This window comes from Amborella trichopoda, chromosome 2 (assembly GCF_054954075.1).
Source record: "Amborella trichopoda isolate Santa Cruz 75 chromosome 2, AtrichopodaSantaCruz75HAP2 v2.0, whole genome shotgun sequence".
In the NCBI taxonomy this organism is placed as follows: domain Eukaryota; kingdom Viridiplantae; phylum Streptophyta; class Magnoliopsida; order Amborellales; family Amborellaceae; genus Amborella; species Amborella trichopoda.
In genome coordinates, this window is record NC_142337.1 from 52,621,730 (window position 1) to 52,644,436 (window position 22,707).

A 22,707-nucleotide genomic window follows, 5' to 3' on the forward strand; every position below is an offset into this window, starting at 1 on the left:
AGATATAAAATTTAAAATTTTTATAGCTAATATATATTTTGAAATTTTAAATCTATTGGGATATAAAACTAAAAATGAAGAGTATGATGATATTTTTTTTATTAAAATCATATCTCTTCGTACTAGTTGAAGGTGCCTTTTACTTAGGTTATTTTGAGCCTCGAACCTATGCTGACCGCATCCAAAGATAAATGATGTCACGGTAGACAATCCCGTATTGGATTCATTCAAAAGGTGGATGGAATTTTAGGGCTCGCAATTGTCCCCGTTAGCCCGACCCACTCGGCATAAAAAAAGTAGGACTTTAGTCCATGAAGTGTGGCCTAGGACCGGGCCCCTTTTTTCTATTCTTTCTTCACTCATTTTTGGCCATGCCCGACCGATGGGAACAAGGGCCAGATTGCCCCGGCCACAGCCCTCTGCACCCCTAGGCTAGGGTGTGGCCCGTTGCCACCCTTAGGCCCGCTTCAAGGCCGCAACAATTCAACTTCTCGCTCAAGCTTATTTATGCACGTAGATACCATGTAAAAGGCCCCGCATGATCTTTGGAGATCCATTAATGGCGAAACCGGTTGAAGTGAGAGAACTCAAATCCAGAAACCATGGATCGGCTGCCTTCTTTCTCTTCCTCGATTACCTCTTCCTCTTTATCTTCTTCTCTTTCCTTTTCTTTTTCCTTCTCAAAATGTTCGGTTTCTGAATCCTCTTCGCCTTTCTTCTCTCTCTCTTCAAATCCAACCTTGAATACAGGTATTTTCCCCAAATTTTATTTCCTTATGGTTTAGATATGTATTTTAAATCTTCCATACTGATCCTTTTTTTAGATTGCGCTCTGCAGTAAATTTGTTTTCATTTTGTTTTTCCATTGTGTATTCAATCTTTGTGAATTGCAATGTGATTTGATTGCTGAGATAGTATCTGGTTATTTATTTCTGCCATTTTTGTTCATTGAATTAGGGTTTTGTGAGAAATAAAGGGATCATTCCTTTTGGGTTTTTCAAATATGTGGTGTGGAACCAGTTAGATCTGCTACATGCCAACATGGATTTATTGTTGTTGAACTAACTTCCCTTTAACTTTACCCAGTCGACCTGAATATTTGTGTATCTTTTTAAGTTTTGACACTTAAGACCAATGCTTTTAGACTCAGCTCGGGTCTTGGATTTTGCCATGTCCCGAGCAGAGCAACTTGGAGTGGACTTGTGCGTCATGTACGGGGCCAAAAAGCCCTAATTTGTTTTTTAAAATAATGCTGAACATACAATAAAACTTTAAAAGTGAAAGAAAACTAGGCTAACTTAAGAAAAAAAAAAAAAAAAAAATATATATATATATATATATATATATATATATATATATATATATATATATATATATATATATTTTAAAAGATAACTTTTTTTTTTTTTTTTATAATATAACAAAGTTGTAATTGGGTACTTAGCTTGCCAAAGGCTGAATCCGAGTAACTCGGCTGAGTTCGAGTGAACCTAGCTGAGTAGCTAAACATTGTTTAATGCAATTTTTTTTTTTTTATAGGAGAAATTTATATAGGGAAAGTATTTTTATTGGAGAAATTTATGTAGGGATAGGCACGAGGATGCGAGATTATTGCATGGTCTATATTTTGGGCTATATTGGGTTGATATTCTACCTTTTTGTGTTTTTGTATTCCCATTTTGCCCTTGGTTTGAAACTTTAACCTTGAACCACCCAAAACACAAAAAGGCCAATGTCTTTGGGTTGTTCAAAAGTCAAAAACTTTCAAACCACTCAAAACATGGATTTTGCCGTTCTAAATCCAACTTTTCAAATGCCTAAAGCACAAAAAGAAAGCAATTTGTTGGGGTTTCAAATGTTCAACTTTCAAACTGCCCAAATACATTAGTTTTTTGATATTTGGTGTTTTGGGCTGTTCAAAGGACTTTTGAACATCCAAAACACATGATTAAGATGGTTGTGCACCACCCAAATACATAAGTTTTTTTGTGTTTTGGGCAATTTGAAATTAGACTTTTGAACTGGGGATAACATGGGAATAATAAAATTCAAAATGTAAGGGTAGGGTTTGGAAATGGGTCGGGTTGACCTGTGGACCCTACAGATCGAGCTTGGACCCTATAGGGTTGGGTTGGGGTCGACCCAACCTAACCCGGTAAATATTACTACAAGATTCATATATATATATATATATATATATATATATATATATATATATATATATATATATGGGGTAATGATTTCATGCAACTGTTGTATAGTAATATGATGCAACCATCTTATGGCCATTTATTTGTTCCAAATTTTGAAATATACACTCTTTTCATTCTAATGAACAATCACAAAAAAGGAAAATTTGGAAACACAACCTAGAAAGTATTTTTTTAGCCCAATTAACATAGGCCGTTCATTTTGGTGAGATTCTTAGATCTAGGCCTTAGAAGGATTTTTTTCATTTCCAATTTTTTGGAGGGCTTTATTATCATTAGATGAACAATGTTAAAAAAGAAAAAAATGATTTTGAGTTTACAAAGGCTAAGATCTTGAAATTCACATAATAAATGGTCTAGATTCGTTTTTGGAGGAGACTCATTTTGACCATATCTAGGGTTCAAATTGCACTTTTTTTTTTTCTGGGATTGATTATTAGCATGATTTTCTAGAAGTGTCGTTGCATTATACTATGAGACAACCGTTGCATTAGATCATTGCTCAAATATATATATATATATATATATATATATATATATATAGAGAAGAGACTACAAAACGCGTATAGGAGAAAATGAACAGTGATTTCGCCTACCTTCATCACCGTCCAAAGTTCATTGCACGGTCACGATTGTTTGGTTGTGTTTCAATTTTCATTTTTTTTCTATAAATTGGAATGATCTAAAATTTGAAGCATGTGTTCATCAAAAATAGGTGAATATACTAAAAATATCAAAAAATATTTTACATTAAATAAATTGACCAAAATACCCTCAAAAAGTTTCGGGGGTATTTTGGTCAATATTTTTTTGCGACTAATTTTTTTATATTTTTATTAGGTGTGCCTCACTAAGATGTACACACGCTCTAAATTTCAGATCATTCCAATTTGTAAAAAAAATGAAAAATTGTAACACTACCAGACAATTGTGACCGTGCGATGAACTGTTGACGGTGATGAGGGTAGGCAAAATCACTGTTTATTTTCACTTATAGGCATTTTGTAGTATCTTATATATATGTATATATATATATATATATATATAGCATTTTGGGGCATTGTGAAAATGAACAGTGATTTCGCCTACCCTAATCACCATCCAAGTTCATCGCACGGTCACGATTATCTGATAGTGTTTCATTTTTCTTTTACAAATCGGAATAACCTGAAATTTGGAGTGTTTGTTCATCAAAAATAGGCAAATCTATGAATAATATCAAAAAAACATTTTACATGAAAAAAATCGACCAAAATACTCCCGAAAGGTTCAGGGTATTTTGGTCAAAAAAAATTTCACGAATTATTTTTTTTATATTTTTATTAGGTGAGCCTCACTAAGATGTACATATGCTCCAAATTTCAGATCATTCCGATTTGTGAAAAAAAAATGAAAAGTGAAACACTACCGGACAATCGTGACCGTGCAATGAACTTTGGACCGTGATGAGAGTAGGTAAAATCACTATTCATTTATGCCTATAGGCGTTGGGAAGATTTTTCCATATATATATATATATATATATATATATATATATATATATATATATATATGTTACTATAAGATTCATATAGATAATATGAATGTATTACAATTCTTTTATTTGTTGACCCGGACCCAATGGGTTGGCTGAGTCAAATTGACTTGGACCCAACCTAGGTTGTGGTTTAACTTAGACTAGTCGGGTCAAGTCTTGGTCGATCTGACCCATTTATAGTCCTAAGTATGATCTCTCAACATAATATAACCCAAAATATGGACCCTAAGGTACTACCGCATTTTTTTCCCTATCCATGCGTAAATTTCTCTTTTCATAAGAACATTGTTATAATCATGGAATTCAAACTCTTGTGTTTTTATTATGATATTGTTTAGTATGCAAGTTTGCTTACAAATTGGTCAGTATACGGATTGGTTAAGTTTTGGGATTTATTTGGAATTATTAAATAGAAACTAATTTTGAGTTAGGAACACTCGACTGGACAAGTTCTATAACAGCTTTTTAAAACCTTGAAGTGATTAGGGTACGGGGCAGGGCCAGATCAGCTCAATAAATCCTGAGAGGGACAGTTGAGAGTTAGACCGAAAATCTTTGTTATCTTTAAAGATCTAGACATATGTCAAGCTCCACCAAGACACAATGAAGGTCACTCAGGTTACCTTATTTAGGATCACCTAGAATCAACAAAGTTCCAATTCCAAGTGACTAAAGTGAGTATTGAGATGTTCTTGTATAAACTTAAGTATTAAATTTGCATCACATAAAAGAAAAATCGTAAAATTATCATGGATAAAATATATAATTATACATGGATTATATATGAAAGGCATAACAAAATATATGAAAGGCATAAAAAATATATGAATACATGGACCATAAAGAGTAGACTAAATCAATGAGGCCATTAAAATCTCGTTTTGGCGAAAACCTTAATCCGCTAAAAAAACCCAAATTATTACAGCCTAACTAACTATAATCCAAAATTATTACAACCTAACTAATTATAATATTATATACTAAAATTATAATTATTAGTTTACATTTTATAATTATTTTATTAGACAAATAATAACAAATTAAAAATATTTTATAATATTATCTAATTTAAAATGTATTATTGACAACTTTAAGAAAAATAGTACATTACATGATTTATAATGTAAAATTTAATAAATAAAATAAAAGATTTGGTTATCAATGTAAAAATTAATAAAATGCGTACAAATTTTGGAAGTAACACCTCAATTTTTCAAAAATTTATTTTTTTAGGTTTCTATAATAAATTTAGTGAAAGAGATTGTTAGTAGAAAGATGGAGATTTCAAATAGAATAAACTTTTTATTTTTTATTTTTTTATGCCTTTCATATTATTTACAAAAATAATTATACCACTATATACAACAAAAATTAACTGCTATACAAAAAATTAACTTTTTTATTTTTCATTTTTTCATGCCTTTTATATTATTTACAAAAATATTTATACCACTATATACAACAAAAACTACTATACAACTAAAATGTAGCGCCCAAGGGGATTCGACCTTGGGACATCAAGTGAAGTAACAAATGTCATAACCATCCTCCTGTCTCGCCGCATGTGATTATAAATTGCTGATTAATAGGATATATTTACATTCCGTTTTCGTTTAATGATGTTTGGGAATTATCCCACATCGAAAGATGGGTATTCAACTTTCGTATATAAATACCTATGTAATATGAACTAAGGTATTCGCGCGGAAACATTGGGGCAACCTCACATGTGATTTTGTCGCACGTGTCCTTGTGCACGTGTCCGCTTGTTGCACGTCTCGGAGTGGTGACGTCAGAACCGCCGATTGATGATGTCATCAGGCGGTTTACTGTTTAAAACCGCCCGGTTCTCTCTAAACACGGGCGGCTCCCGTTTTATGTGTGGAACCGGCTCGTTCTGTGGCGATTCCCGAGTCGAACCGGGCGAGTCCGGCTCGACTCAGCGTTTTTTAAAACCCTGGTTTCCTATGATGTGGTAGCATTGTGGTGCCACTTTGGTGAAGAGCTGGTTTGATTCCAATATAATTATTTTGCATTATTAAAATTCTTCATACATAGATTAAAAGAAGAAATTCAAAGCTTTCTTAGATAACTATTTGACTACTCAAGTTAACTTAGTTTTGGTAAAATTCAAGCTTTGAGCGCTGGTTTCGTTAGTTTCGTGTCTCCAAACTGATAGGAGTTAATATGCAACACAGGCCAGCATTAGGGGGAGATAGAAAGCGAAAAATCTTCTCTGTTGTAGTTGTGCAAAACTTTTCATTTTTTAAAAGAAAAGTCTAAACACTAATGTTTATTATCATATCCCCTTCTCTTTAATCTCTTCAACTATTTTTTTTCACACCTGCTAATTTTACTTGGGATAATTTTACAGGCAGTCAAAGTTTACTGTTAAGTGTGGCAAATATTCAAGCCATTGCTACTTAAAAGAATAGTAAATATTTGGGTTGGGATAGATTTATTCGTAGTTTAGAGGTTATGAGGGTAGTTGGCTTAGAAGAAACAGAAGGGTTCTAACTTCTAAGGAGAATAAATCATAGGTCTAGAGAAGAATATTGGGAGTTGTAGATTTGATTAGAAACCTAAGGAAGTGGGCCCTTTGACATGGCTTTAATGCAGGTGCCCCCTCGAAGTGGCCTATAAGGGGGATCCCTCCTCAATGCAGCATGTTAGTTAATAATGTTCTGCGTTTATTTATATATCTTCAGCAATGTATTTAACATTTTTGTGGTATTGTATGAAACATTCCTGGAAATTGCCATGCGTTTAGTGCATACAAACTAGGGACTGTGTAACTTGTTAATTGTTTAGATTTTACTGTTTGACTATATGCTGATCTGTACTTTGGGTGCCATACTGCTTGGATATTGTGCATTCTCATTTCATGAATTTTTAATTTGTGAACATGTAAGAGGCTACAAGGACTCGAAAAGCCCCTAATAATTCTTGGATTTAGTAGAATCGAGTGCCTCATAAAACCCAGTGAGAGCATGAACCTTTGATACAACATGTTCCCTCAGAGATGTATTTGGTGGCTGATTATGTAGAACCGGTGTCTAAATGCAAGTTTTGTAGATGTCTTTTAAAACAACTAAGCACTGCATGTTTTGCAGAGAAGTGTCAACAGAGACGGGGGTCTTCTATGTAAATATAGGTTTTGATGATTTATATGCTGGTAATGTAACTCGAATACCTGGGTCGTGGTGACTTTGTCATGCAATATTGGCCCCATGTATTTCTAAACAATTAGGTTTGTGCCAAATCAAGGCTATCCAGAATGAGCGAAAAGGAAAGATAGGGTTGTGCTTTTGCAATGGGACATCATGGACATTTCATAAAATTTAAGGTTGATGAGGCAAATAATGCATTAGTGGACTTATTATTGAATATTTGGAATTTTGGATGTGGACAATTGCTTGGTGCTCCATCTTCGTTTGATAGGAGGATGGTATTGCATTAGCTTCATTGTGAAATGGGTTGCACATTGATCACATGATTGTGAGTGTTGAGAGTACTAAATAGGTTATTGCTGCTATCTGTACATCAAGTAAGTGAGGCCATACAAAATTCTGATAGGTTTTGTCATCATTATTTGCTGCAATATTGGTTGTTAACCATTATCAAAACAAATTTGGTTCTTAATTCGACTATAACATTGTGGGTAATGGATACTGCTGTAGGTCCCCAGGTTCTTCTAAATCCATTTTGTAGGCTGGTAGTGCTAACTTGCTTCATTCAGGTATCAGTGAGTTTGGACTTTGGACCATTATTAAGTTAAAAATATCATAAGGTATGTGACATGTTGAAAACAAAAACAATACATTTGATGCTAATCATAGACACTTAAAAGAAGACGAATGGGGAGGTGGGAGCTTCATGATGGCAATTGTAGTGCGAGGATTTTTGAACTCCAAGCATGGTCCCTCTAGCTATTTGTGGCCTATTATTACCTGAAGATTAGTGGATCTTACAGCACGCATGGACCTTTTTTCTCTTTTATTGTCCCTTCCAGGTTCATCATAGATAGTTTAAGGTTTCTGATGGTACTTCTAATGTCCTAAAGGATACCATCCATTCACTTGCATTGTTTCTCAATTTCAACCTTTATACAAAGATGTTTTTTTTTTCTATTTTCCCCCCAAGTTTTCTCAAACACATTTACAAAGATGTTCTTACTCATAATTGTCTAAACTAGTTCTTATCTAATTATGCATTTGTTTTGTTGCTTTTCTTCAAGCTAAATGCTACTGCGATGGGTTTACTAATTTCTTGTGTATGTTTGGCCCTGGGACAAAATATGGTCGGTGCATGGACTTGAGTGTAATAAATGTAAATATTAATCTTGTAATTAACTAAGAACCATATATAGTGAAACAGATATTGGTACCAATCTTATTGAACAATGATTATTGACAACAATTCCTTGTGACAGTTGTACAACACTTAACATTCAAATGGCAGAGTAAGTATCTCCAATGATAAAAAAAGATATGCTTATATTCAAGGGACATGTATATATGCATGTGGTCTCATAAACTTAAAAGTTAAAACCTTACTTCTCTTTTCTTCCACTCTTTTTTCCCCATCTCATTGAGATTGAGATTAGTTGCCTTCTCTCTCTTCCACTTATTTTTTCCCCATCTCATTGAGATTCAGATACTTACCTTAACCAATACTGATGCCAAGAAGCAGTAACATAGTAATGTAGCAATTTTTTAGGCCAGCCATAATGGAAGTTATCACCAATATAGCTAATCAATGGTGGTTATAAAAAATTATGACTTCGACACTCAGATAGGACTGCTGGTGGTGATTGGAGACTAGTAGGAGTGGAGGGTCTTGTAATCTTATCAGAGATGAGCCAGAAAAATTTCTTGGTGGTTTGTATATCAGTTTTGACTCCACGCTCAAATTTAGATTTGGAAATTAAAGCTGATAAAAGTTTCTAATAATGTGTTTAGATAGGTGAATATCGTGTATGAATTCTAAACGCTTAGACAGATTGCATTAAATGATCATTGAACCCTTGGATGATCATAGTCTTGAATGGGCTCCTAACATATGCGAGGCTGAAAAATAATGGATTATATTTCGAATGAGTCCAGCCGATCAGCGAGCTAAGTTAGATGTTGGATCTGTTGGAAAATGAACTACCTAAAGTGAACATCATGTAAATTTTAACAATCCTATGATCTCCCATCTCGGTTAGGCAATATATGCATGTTGTAGTGCGGTTGCTTTCATGAACCATGATTTGCATTTTGCTTTGGAAAAGTTTTGGGTGCATCAGGGGATGCAGCTGTTGGATTGTGTTCCTTGACAAGTGCGTTGTCCATTCTAAGGTTGCTTTCATGATCTATGATTTGCATTTTGCTTTGGAAAAGTCTTAGGTGCATCAGGGGATGCAGCTATTGGATTGCATCTGCCACCAAGTGTGGTCCATTGTAAATGGTAGTGCATATTGCACCTGAATCTTGATTTTGTGGTGTGATCTGCATCGTTCATTTACTCATCTATTGTAAATGGACGATGCAGATGTCAGGGGACTGTCCTACAGCTGTCTTTTGATGCGCCAAAACGGGACCCTTTGCTATTGTTGTACCTGTGGTAGGTATGCCTCTGAAATAATCGTGGGAGATATGGTTTCCTGTATTAAAAGCTTTGGGCCTTGTATTTTGGATTCTTTCTTTAGCATCGGTTATCAATAGATTCTTCAACTAAAGGAAAAAAATATAAACTTTCAACATGCTGTATACATTGCCAAAACTCTTGAGTGGGCACAAAATCATTTGTTTAGCTCAACTGACTTCCATTACATTTTCTCGAGAGGAATACAATAACCAATTTCTACTTTTATGCGGCTTTTGACTGTAGGGATGACTTCATTGTGAACTGTTCTTTTGGCCGATTCTCCTGGTGCTGATTTGGGTCTTAGACCATTTGAACTGTGTGAATTAGCTTTTCATTCTTTCTTATAGCTCCCCTGTTGCATAGTTGAGGATCATCGTGATTGGATTCCATGAGGATGCCCTGTACTTTCTTTGTCCCCATGGTTCCCCGTTTGGCTTATGTGGCCCTAGCTTTAATTCTTTGGAGAAGTAGTTAAAAGTATTGTGCATTTTTTACGTGCACTATGGCATGTTCAAATAGTTTAACATTCTTTTTGTTTTTTAATTTATCAGTCTGATCTGACTGTTGTTTATGATCAACTTACACAGAATTGTACCTTTGGTGTTTTAAACTTCCTCAAACATAAAGTGTTTCTACGATAATTTTGACCACTCTTAATTACTTTATTTTGTCATTTATGCCCAAGGTTACAAAAAATGCTGGATGGCCCCTAGATGCTTGGGGTAGGTGGCCGTCTCAAACCTCAGGTGCCCTAAGACACATATATGTGTTGTGCAAATTTACATTTATGCAAATGTCTATGTCCAAATATGTACATCTCTACGCATTTATATATGCTTTTACTTTTTTATGCAAATATATGTGCATAAATGTTAAAATACATTCAAACCACTGAAAATTTTGATTCTTTGAATTACTAAAATAGTAAGAAATCAAAATAAATCCATATTCCATGCACCTTACTTTGTAATCCATACACCATAAAAGTCATACTTATGAACTCCCAAATTTCCAATAAGACCAAATGATGCAATACAAAAGAAAACAGAGGATATCTTCAATTCCTCATATTAATGATTCAAATTTAAATAATCTTTTGGGGCTTTATATTATGCCCTTCTCCCTTTTCATGAGTCAATTAACCTAAAGTACCTTCCACGAGTTTTTTTTCCCACCATTTCTAGGGCGTGTTTCTAGGCACTTGTTTAGCCAGCTTGCGCGCGTGGAAACCAAGGAACTTCAGCTTGGAAAGGGGCAAGGGGTTAATGCACATAGTTGGATGTAGTGAAAAAAGATTCAAGGACTTATAGTCTTGTTGAGGGGTATGACTTTTGATAGAGCAGAATGACGGATTAAAATTCGGTGAACTCCAAATGATTGAGAAAAGACTAATAATAACAATAACAATGATTTCTATGGTAGTTTATGAGCACCCATTTAGCACGCCCCAGTGGGTGCCCAAGGACTTCCACCTAGAAAGGGCCGCCCTTCTCTAAGCGAGGCTCCCTATGACCTCTTAGGCCGTGTACGTGGCTGCTAGGCACTGGCAGGGTTGTTTTTCTAATCGTTGTTCAGGTTTTGGGTTGGTTTAATAACAATTATGAAGGCCTCTTGTCCACTGAACCGAAGGGCAGGACCACATGGTACGCCATTACATTAAGGTAAGGCACTTGTTGGAGGCATTTGCATACTTGGAGCATGAGGTAACCTGTTTTGTGAGAGAGCGTTTAATGAGTCGGTGCCTTAACAAGTGGTGCGGGTCTCGATCGCTTCATTGTCCGATTTTATTGGACAATGCACGTATCAATCTTGCCTGTCTCCTCCTTTTGAGAATTTATTAAAATAAAGTTTATCTTTCAAGGCTGCATTTGTGAATGGTGGCAATCTTATCTAATGTTGCTGTGTTTTACCGTGTATATATTACTTGGATGTTACAATACGGTAAAAAAGTGATACATTTTTTTAAAGTAGTGTTAAATCTACATCATCTAAATGAAATGAATGGTATAGATTATACAATTTTTTTTCTACGTATAAGATTCTAACATTATAACATTTTTCATCTTTAATGCAGTCCAATTTTTATTTTTTTTTATAATAAAGGCTTTCTTTGTAACTTAATCAAAAATCCAATTTCAAAAGAAATTCTCATTTTTATAGATGTTTTTTTCCTCCTATTTTAAAGATTATTAACTTCATTAAAAATGTGATCCCTAATTTACAAATGTTAGGTATTTATATTTTAAAAGAAGTATGCAATAAAATATGCATGGCACGTGCCTTTGCTCTGCACTTGTTATTTTCATACACTTGCAAGTGCAAAACATGTCAAACATTGGACTAAAGCTCATAAACAAGAGACTCGAATGCGATGTAAAATGTTGGTTAGATGGGTGAAAGTGCACAATTGGCGTGTTTTGGTTATGTGTAAGTTGTGGATAATTTGATTGTTGGGTTTATGTGGCCATTAAAGGCCTTATGAGGGCTTGTATAAACATTTCATATAGTGAAACATAAATTCAGTGGGAGTGTGGTTCTCTTGTGAATCATACCAAGCAAATGTTATTTGCCGATACTCAAACTTGGTTTGACGTGCTAGGTCAGTTGAGTTGGAAAACACAAAGTACCTGAGTATAGAACTAAAATCGATAAGGGTTCAGTGGGTATCCCTTGATGATGTCGAACTGGCCCAGATGAATGAACTGAGGGATTGTGTGATCCTTGTGTGTGATGGTTGGTCTGTAGAGATTGGGCCAAAGCCTCATCTTGGAACCATCACGGTAAGGACCAAGACTTTTCGACATGTAGAAGTGCGTCGACGAGTTGTCGGCACGTAAGACACTGTCATGCGCGTCAGAAGAGAAAGCACTGCTGTGCGCGCTTAAAGAGAAAGCACTGTCATGGGCGTTAGAAGAGAAGACACTGCCGTGCGCGCCAGATGCGAAGGCACTACTGAGCGCGTTAGAAAAGAAGGCATTACACATCAGAACAGAAGGCGCTGTCGTGCGCACCAGAAGAGAAGGCACTGCCGTGCGCACCGGAAGATAAGGCACGACCGTGCGCGCCAGAAGAGAAGACACTATCGTGCGTGAGGGTGCCGCCGTGTGTGTGGGGGCCGCCGTGCACAGCAGAATGTGGTGTGGCCAAGCACAGATGTCTCCCATGATTGTTTGCATGTGTCTAGTGTGCCAAGTGGCAGCTGCATGTCTTTGTGGTGACACATGGCTTTTGCATGCTGCCACCTCTTCCTTTTTATGATTATAAAACCTCTCCTCTTACCTTCCATAAGCCCTTGCTCTCTCTCTCTCATGCCCAGCCCCTTAGCCTTAAGAACTTGAAGACACAAACCATCCTTGGAGCTTGGCCTTTGGGTGCAGTGGAAATCCTTGTAGTACCGTAAGTGGATTCACGATCCATGTATCATGCTTTGTTTGAATGCATGTTCAATTTAATTGTTTAAGTATGAAATTAAGTAGAAGTATGAATGTATTTGGAGAATCATGCTTCTGAAATTTGGTTATTCATGCACTCTGTTTTCCAAAATTATGATTCTTTATTGGGCAGTTGTTTGAGCATTGAGAATACCTCTACTAACCACGAAATTTTGTGGGGAAATACCCCTTTGAGTCTATTTTCAGAAGGAAAATACCTCATGTCAATACCCCATGAGATTGGAAAGTTATGAGATTTTTGCTTAAGACATGCCAAGTCTGTGACATGAATTTCTAGAACTGTTATATATTTTAGTAATGAACTATTTACTGACCAAATCATGTTCAAATGAGCACAAACCACTTTTGATTGAAATATGAGTGAGTCTACTTCAAAAATGGTTTTAGAACCATGTCAAAATTCTCTATGGTTTGAAAAAAAATGCTCATTTTCTATGAAGGTGTCACTGTTGTGATTGCAGGGAATTTTCAGAACTGTTACATATTTTTGTAATGAACTATTTACGGACTAAATCATTTCCAAATGAGCTCAAACTACTTTTTACTGAGAGATGAGTGAGTCTACTTCAAAAATGGCTTTGGATTCATGTCAAAATTCTCTATGGTTTGGAAATTATGCTCATTTTTCTATGAATGTGTCACAGTTGTGAGTGCAGGGAATTTCTAGAATTATTACATGTTTTTGTAATGAACTGTTTCTGACCAAATCATGTCCAAATGAGCTCAAACCACGTTTGAATGAAATATAAGTGAGTCTATTTTTAAAATCGGCTTTGGAATCATACGGAAATTCTTTGTGATCTATAAACTATGCTAAAAAAAGATGGGCTGTGCTCAATTCTCAAACTAGGAAACTACTTCGAAAATGTTATAAATGAGCCTGATGACTTGTATTTTGCTCTGGACATGTATGTGTGGATTATATGTATACTTTGCGGTGATAGGAATTTGTTATGATAAGAATCTGCTTTGATAAGGATCTGTTATGATAATAATTTGTTTTGATAAAAATGTATTTTGATAAGGATCTGTTCTGATAAGGATCTGTTTTGGTAAGAATCTGTTTTGATAAAAATGTGTTATGATAAGAATATGTTATGATAAGAATTTGATCTGATAAGAACGTTGTGCCGGCGGTTGAGATATTTTTTCCCTAACTCCCTATGATAGGATGGGAGTTAGGATGATTGTGTGTGTTGGGTTGGGTCACACCCCCCAAATTCCTATTTGAGGCACTATCCATTGGGACCCCTTTTGGTAGTGTGACACCCTCTAGCGGAGATGCATAGAGAGGGTCGTGTCTTGCAAGGCATATGTTTATCACAAGCCCCAAAGCGCGTTGGGACTGTGTGTGTGTGAAGGTATTACAAGTGGATTCTCCCCCTTGTTATTATCTTCCCTCCTGAGTGATAGTAGAAATCCTATGCAATAGGATTGACTTGACCTGATGGATAGAGCTTCTACTTCGGGAGTAGGCGAATTAGGGAGTGAGTTGGTTAATGCTTGCTAAATATTGCTTCACTTATTAGGCTTGTTGAGTTATAGTTTTGATGCTCGTGATTGAAAGGTTTAATAAATGACTTATTCATATGATATATGTATTGTAATTGTTCATCCTTGAAAATAATCATTCACGACACATTGTTAGATATAATCGTAACACGTGGCATCTAGATCTACTTATTGGGATTTATAGCTCATTCCTTTAACTTTCATCCTTATAGATTGATAGTAGTAGGTCGAGGACAGATGGCGCAGGGACCGCGACTGGTGGTTGGAGCTACGTTATTTTGCTGAAGTTTCTGTCTATTGTACATTTCGGATTGGCAGCTTACCAATAGTTTTTGTTTAATTCTAGAAGTTATGTAATGCCTGGAACTCTTTTGTAACGCTTTAGAAAGTTTATGTACAGTGTATTTGCAGTATGAGGACAAGGTTGTCCAGTTTTTGGTGTACATGTGTGTGTGTTGTGGAAGTTTTGTTTTCTTTTGTGGTTTACTTTGATTATTGTTTTCTTCAACGTTGAGTGCACTCCCACTTGAGTGGCATTTGCTATCATGGATCACGGTCATGCACTCTATTGCCCTCCGACATGTACGACAGGGGCCAGGGGGCGGGGTTATGACAGTTATGGTTCAGAGTAGCCAGGATATGATTTTTGGCATAGAGAGTCTTAGAAGTGTCCTTAGAATGTTTTTCAGATAGGCTAATAACTAGGTGTTTCTGTTTTAGGTCAAGATGACGAGGACTGGTGGTAACAATGTGAGTTCCAGTAATGAGAATGCAAAGGCCTTTATAGAATTCTTCTAGACACTTGGGGCCATGACTCAGGTCATGAAAGACTATATGCCGACCCCAGCTAGGCCTGCCCCAGACCAGGCAAATAGTGGTCTAATCGAGAGAGTTAGGAAGCTAGCACCTCCAGCGGTCTTAGGGCATGGGGGAATAGAGAAAGCCGAAAGATATAAGAGGTAGGTGGAAAATATTCTGGATGTTTTGCACTGCTCGGATGAGCAGAAAGTCAGATTGGGAGCATTCATGCTCAAAGGGGCAGCTGAACATGGTGGAATTCTGTAAAACAGTCCTGGAGGGAGTCGAGATTGAGGCCACTTGGGAGAACTTCCTAGTGGCATTTGATGAAAAATATTTTCCTGATTCTATCCGGTAGAGGAAAGAAGTCGAATTTATTGAGCTGCAGCAAGGGAGGCTGATGATAGAACAATATGCAGCCAAGTTCACAAAGCTCTCTTGGTACGTGCCCCATATCATCAATACAGAGGCGCATCAGGCAAGCAAGTTTGAAAGGGGCCTCTAGCCAGATATCAAAGGGAGAGTAATATCAGCCAACCTTAAGTCGTTCTCCCCATTAGTAGACCTCGCTATGAAGATTGAGAGGAATTTCGGTTGAGGAAAGAAGGGGGAGTAAGGTCCTCACCGTCCGGGAATTTTGGGAGGAAGACTCGGCCGCCTCCAAGGAGGGATGTTAGGGGAAGACCTAGTCAGGGTAACATGAAAGCTCAAGAGACCTTTCTGAGTGATGTGAGGGAGAATCGGCTCCTGGCCTACTCATATTGTGGAGGGAGCAACCACTTCGCTTCAGAGTGCTATAAGAAATCAAAAACATGTCTTAGGTGTGGAAAGCCTGACCACTGGATCAAGGACTACACCCTGGTAAAGCTGGAGAACCGACTAAAGACTCAAGATCGGGTATTTGCACTTACAGAGCAGGAGGCCAAGGCATCTACCTCGGTGATCAGAGGTACGCTCTTTGTTTGAGGTAGAGAAGCTAAAATCTTGATTGACCCTGGTTCCTTTTTGTTGCACCTCATTTTGCATGTCATCTACATATTGAACCTTCATGTCTTGACTATACTTAAGTTGTGTGCACACCTATAGGGGGTTCTATGGAAACTGATAGGGTATACAAACAGTGTGAAGTTTGTTTGAGAGGTGTGACTTGCCCATGGACCTGATACTTTTAGATATTCAGGATTTTGATGTTATTCTAAGCATGGATTGGTTATCCGCACACCATGCTACTGTTAACTGTTATGATAAGACTATGACCTTTAGACACCCTAACCAACCTGAGCTGCACTTTGTTGGTATCAAGGGTGCTCCCCGTCTACACTTTATTTTTGATCTTCGGGCTTCCTGTACTATAGCTAAAGATGTGTTGGATACTTAGCCTACATAGTAGAGAATCGGGACATTCAGTCCAAGTTAAGAGAGATACCAGTGGTAAGAGAATACCCAAAAAATTTTCCTAAGGAGTTGACGTCCTTGCCTTCAGTAAAGAAGATAGAGTTTGAGATAAATGTGGTCCCTGACACTGCTCCCATCTCTAAAGCCCCATATAGGATGGCCCCAACATAACTGAAATAGTTGAAAGAACAATTGCAGGAATTGTTACAGAAGGGGTTCATCCGATCTAGTGTATCGCCTTGGGGTATACCGGTTCTTTTTGTAAAAAAGAATGATGGGTCCATGAGGCTTTGTATAGACTATAGGCAGTTGAATCAAGCAATAATGAAGGACATCTATCCCCTGCCTAGAATTGATGACCTCTTTGACTAGCTTCAAGGGGCCTCACTACTCTTTAAGATTGATCTCCGATCAGGTTATCATCAATTATGGGTCAAGGAAGATGTCCCCAAGACTGCATTCAGAACCTAATATAACCATTATGAGTTTTTAATAATGACGTTTGGACTGACTAATGCCCCAGTCGTCTTCATGGACCTAATGAATAGGAGTTTTTATTGATGATATTTTGGTATTTTCAGAGCCTATAGGAGCATGAGCAGCATTAGAAAGTGGCTTTAAAGTCAGAGAAACTGTATGCCAAGTTGAGCAAGAGTGAGTTTTGGCTTCCTAGTGTGGCTTTTCTTGGACACATTGTTTCTAAGGACGTGGTTGCTGTCAACCTTTTTAGGATTGAACCCATACTCAAATGGGCAAAACCGACAAATGTGACAACATCTGTTGTTGTCACGACCCCACCCCCTGACCCCTATCGTACTTGTCAGAGGGCGATAGAGTGCGGGATCATGACCAGAGGTCGCGAACGTCACTCAGGTGGGAGTGGCTCAACGCGTTTAGAAATGCAGAATCAAAGCAAACCACGAAAGAAAATAAAATTCATTCATCATGCATCATAAAACTGCACAAATTAAAACCATTATATACATATACAATCTTCAAAGGTTTTTTACAATTCTGTCTAAGGCACTGCCGGCCTGACAACAAAATTACAATATTTCATCAAGACAACATTGTGGCACCTCCACCTGATACCTACTATAAAAAAGTTCCTTGTCAAATCTTGAACTTCAACCGCCTGCCTTCATTGTCCAACTGCCCCCTCAAGAATAGTGGGTTATCACTCTCACGGATGAAAAAATAAGGAGGAGTAAAAAGCCCAGTAAGTGGATTAGTACTATTGCATTCCCACAAATATGCACACACATAAGATGATGTGGCCCGCAGATCATCACAGTTCATGCGAGTCACAGGGTAAAGTCATGCACCACAATTCGTTACCAGTGTAAAACGAAGTATGATTCAGATATCAGACAGTACATATTGTTTGAGCTAATAGTTATTTCACCTCTTATCACAAGAAAACATGTCAGTACCCAGAAAGAACATACAAAGCACACAAGCAAAGTCTAGAGTTGTCTACTCCCGAAGTAGAAGTCACATTGATTAGCCCAAGCCAATCCTGTAACTTAGAACTTCTACCCTCATTCAGGAGAGAGGACAATGGCAAATGGAGGCCCCATTTTGTAATGTCCTCACTCATACACACAATCCCCAGTGCGCTTTGAAGTTTTCGATAGGTGGTGTCCTTGCAAGACATGACCCCTCTCCTTATGCCTTCAGGCGAGAGGGCGTTACACTACCATTGGAGGAACCAATGCGTAGTGCCTATAACAATGTGGGGGACGCGACCCTCCCTGTTATTTACACTCACTTCCTGACTTCATTCCTATCATTGGAGTCGGGGCACAATCTATCCAATTACCAATGGAGGACCCATTGCGTAGTGGTCATGTCACATATACCAATCTCAATATAACAAAATCACGTTATCCAACTACCAATGGAGGATCCATTACGTAGTGGCCAATATCACATATAGAAAATAGGATCACAGTATCCAATTCCAAATGGAGGACCTATAGCGTAGTGGTCATATCACATATATCGGTCTCAATATAACATAATCACAATAACCAACTATCAATGGAGGACCCATTGGGTACTGGTTAGTATCACATATAAATAACAGGATCACAGTATTCAACTATCAATGGAGGACCCATTGTATACTGGTTATGTCACATATATCAGTCTCAATATAACATAATCACAATATCCAACTACCAATGGAGGACCCATTACGTAGTGGTCATGTCACATATATCGGTTTCAATATAACAGAATCACAATATCCAACTACCAATGGAGGACCCATTGCGTAGTTGTCATGTCACATATAGATAACATGATCATAGTATAACAATCATATCACATTTAATTGCACTGTGTACATGCATGATCAAGCGTTTATTAATTGTTGCATGTTTTTGTAATGAACTGTTACATGTTGTAATTGCAGAGAATTTCTAGAACTGTTACATATTTTTGTAATGAACTGTTTACTGACCAAATCATGTTCAAATGAGCTCAAACCACTTTTGAATGAAAGATGAGTGAGTCTATTTTTTAAATCAGCTTTGGAACCATACGGAATTCTCTGTAGTCTGGAAACTATGCTAAAAAAGATGGGTTGTGCTCACTTCTCAAACCAGCAAAATACTTTGAAATGTTATAAATGAGCCTGATTACTTGTATTTTGCTCTGAACATGTATGTGTGCATTAAATGTATGCTTTGCAGTGATAAGAATCTGTTATGATAGGAATCTACTCTTATAAGGATCTGTTTTGATAAGAATCTGTTCTGATAAAAAGGATCTATTCTGATAAGAATCTATTCTGATAAAAATGTATTATGATAAGAATCTGTTACGATAAGAATCTGATCTGATAAGAAAGTTGTACCGGCGGTTGAGATATTTTTTCCCTAACTCCCTACTATAAGATGGGAGTTTAGATGATTGTGTGTGATGGGTTGGGTCGCACCCCCCAAATTTTTGTTTGAGGCACTATCCATTAGAATCCCCTTTGGTAGTGTGATGCCCTCTAGCGGAGATGCATAGAGATGGTCGTGTCTTGTAAGGCCTATGGCTATCAAAAGCCCCAAAGCGCGCTAGAACTGTGTGTGTGAAGGTATTATAAGTGGATTCTCCCACTTATCATTATCTTCCCTCCTAAGTGATGGTAGAAGTCCTAAGCAATATGATTGGCTTGGCCTGATGGATAGAGCTTCTACTTCGGGAGTAGGCGAATTAAGGAGTGAGTTGGTTAATGCTTCCTAAATGTTGCTTATACTTATTAGGCTTGTTGAATTAAAGTTTGATGCTCGTGATTGAAGGGTTTGATAAATGGCTTATTCATATGATATCTGTATTGGAATTGTTCATCCTTGAAAATAATCATTCATGATACACTGTTATATATTATTGTAACACATGGTATCTAGATCTACTTATTGGGCTTTATAGCTCAATCCATTAACTTCCATCATTGTAGATTGATAGCAGCAGGTCAAGGACCGGTGGCACAAGGACCGCGACTAGTGGTTGAAGCCATGTTATTTTGTTGAAGTTTTTGTCTATTGTATGTTTCAGATTGGCAGCTTGGCCATAGTTTTTTTTTAATTCTAGAAGTTATGTAATGAATTGGGCCTTTGATGTCCGGAACTCTTTTGTAACGCTTTAGAAAATTTATGTACAATGTATTTGCAATTTGAGGACTAGGTTGTCCAATTTTTGATGTACTTGTGTGTGTGTTGTGGAAGTTTTGTTTTCTTTCGTGGTTTGCTTTTATTACTATTTTTCTATGGCTTTGAGTGCACTTCCACCTGAGTGGCATTCGCTACCATGGATCACGGTCCCGCACGCTGTTGTCCTCCAACAAGTATGGCAGGGGCCAGGGGGTGGGGTCATGACAATCACAAGACATGTACAAATGATAATCCTATCAGGTAAGCAAACCACATTTAAAAGTGAAGTATGCACTGTGCGAGAGAGTACCCCTATACACCATAGAGTTGCAGTCCCATCATGGTTTGGGAGACCATGGATTTGTTTCTAGGGGAGAACCTATAGTCCATATATTGGGATTGTATCCCCTAGCCAATAGCTGACTTTGGTGGTCCTATCGTAAACTCATGTAATAGTCTGTAGGTCATGAGAGCTGCTAGGTCAGTTTGAGAAAGCTAATGTGAATCACAGTCCACAGTTGAAGGTGGTAGCATTCTTTATGGAAATTCAGCATCTGCCATTCCTTTATGGTAGGGTCCAGTGATCAGTGTGCATCCGTACAGTATGATTTAAATTCAATGTATGTTGCGAGGGATATGGAAGGTGAGGTGATATGGGAGGTTCAGATTGATGGCGTGTTTTCGTTGAGATCAGCTTACATGCGGTTGTATAATGATAGATAAAGATTTACTGCACTCTAAAACGGGGCTGTTATGGTCTAAATTTTGGATCTCCAAGGGGGAGGATAAGATAACTTTCTTTTTATCTTGAGCTATGTTGTCTCAGTGTTGAGAACACTACTCAAGATAAGAAAAGATCGTAATTTAAGGAAAATAATCTCAAAGGGAGATTGCACCAAATCAATTTGATATTTGATAACTCAGCATCCTCTTCATTAGCTTCTTCACGTTCTTAAATATAATAAAAGATACCTACTTGGCTATACTATCTCTTATTTAGTAGCCATGATTAACAACAACTAACTCCTACTAAGTAATAAGTGATTCTAACAACAACTAACTCCTACTAAATAGCAATTGACTCTAACAACAACTAACTCATACTAAATAGCAATTGGCTCTAATGTTAACCTTAAACTCCAACCGCTAAACTTGACTTGTTCAATTCAACTAGCTATCCCTATTTACCAGGGATTAACAATACCCAACCATGAAACATGGCTTACATATGTGGGAAACAAAACAAAAAATAAATTTTTATATCAATCCTCCCCTCTTTGACGAACCTTGTCTTCAAGGTTAACTTCTAAAAAAATTTATTGGATATTTGCAAGCAACTCCCATAAAGGAAAACCATTGCTTGTCTAAAACCAAACCGTTTAAAGCTTTTACTAAAGAGTTGTTTGCACTGTTTGAAAAATCGGGCGATCTACTTGCTAACCGATCGGTTCGATTTTAGTGATCGATCGGTATTTACTATATTTATATATATATGGGAAAGATCATGTGCGTTTAGGTGTGTACTACTACAGTAAATGCCCAGGACTTAGATTGAATATGGGCCGATCTGACTATCACGGATGTCCGATAGTGTTTGAATTTTAAATGTTTTTTTAAAAATACAAATCACTTGAAATTTTAGGCGTGTGTTCTTTAAAAATAGGCATAAATCTATGAAAAATATCAAAAAAAAAAATTATATGAAATAAATTGACCAAAATACCCTCAAAATGTTTTGGGGGGTATTTTGGTGGATTTGTTTTTCATGAATTATTTTTTTTATATTTTTATTAGGTGCGCCTTTATGATAAGAACGCATACCTAAATTTTCAAGTGATTTGGATTTGTATAAAAGAAAATTAAAATTCAAACACTATTAGACATTCGAGAGCATCAAATCAGTCAGAGAATTGCCCAGAATCTAGGCCATTCGCGTATGGGCATATAGCAGTGTATATATATATATATATATATATATCCTGTCAGCTTACGGGCTGATAGCTAAAGTGTCAGCCAATGGTCCAGATTTAATCTGAGCCGATCTGACGATCACGACCTCATTTCGTGTTTGAATTTTCATGTTTTTTTTTTACAAATCCAAATCACTTGAAATTTGGATTGTCTATTCTTCAAAAATATAATAATCTAATAAAAATATAAAAATAATAATTTTTAAAATATAAATTAACCAAAATACCCCTGAAATGTTTGTAATACATTTTTTAAATTCAAAAAAATAAAGAATTTGGTTTGTAATACATTTTTTAATATACTTTATATTATGCTAAAGATTAAAAATTGTTTTCATCATTAATACTCACTTTTATATATTCCCGTCTTTTTCATAAAATTTTAAAAATATCCCTAAGCACAAATTAATTCGTTAAAATTTATTTTTTTCATTAATTTTCAACTTCATTTGAATGTATTTTTGTTTTGATCATTCTTTATCTGCTTTTCATATTTTGGTAGTTTTTTTTTTATATCTTTTCTATTTTTTTTCTAACACTTTTTTTACCGCCTGG

General features: G+C 36.6%; 1 long non-coding RNA gene across 1 annotated transcript; it reads left to right on the forward strand.

Annotated features, from left to right (window-relative positions):
* Nucleotides 1-371: 371 nt before the first annotated feature.
* LOC105420428 (uncharacterized) lies at nucleotides 372-20,225 on the forward strand. The gene is made up of 2 exons (XR_966578.3): nucleotides 372-750; nucleotides 19,990-20,225. It is a non-coding gene; the product is annotated as an uncharacterized LOC105420428 (long non-coding RNA).
* Nucleotides 20,226-22,707: the final 2,482 nt, after the last annotated feature.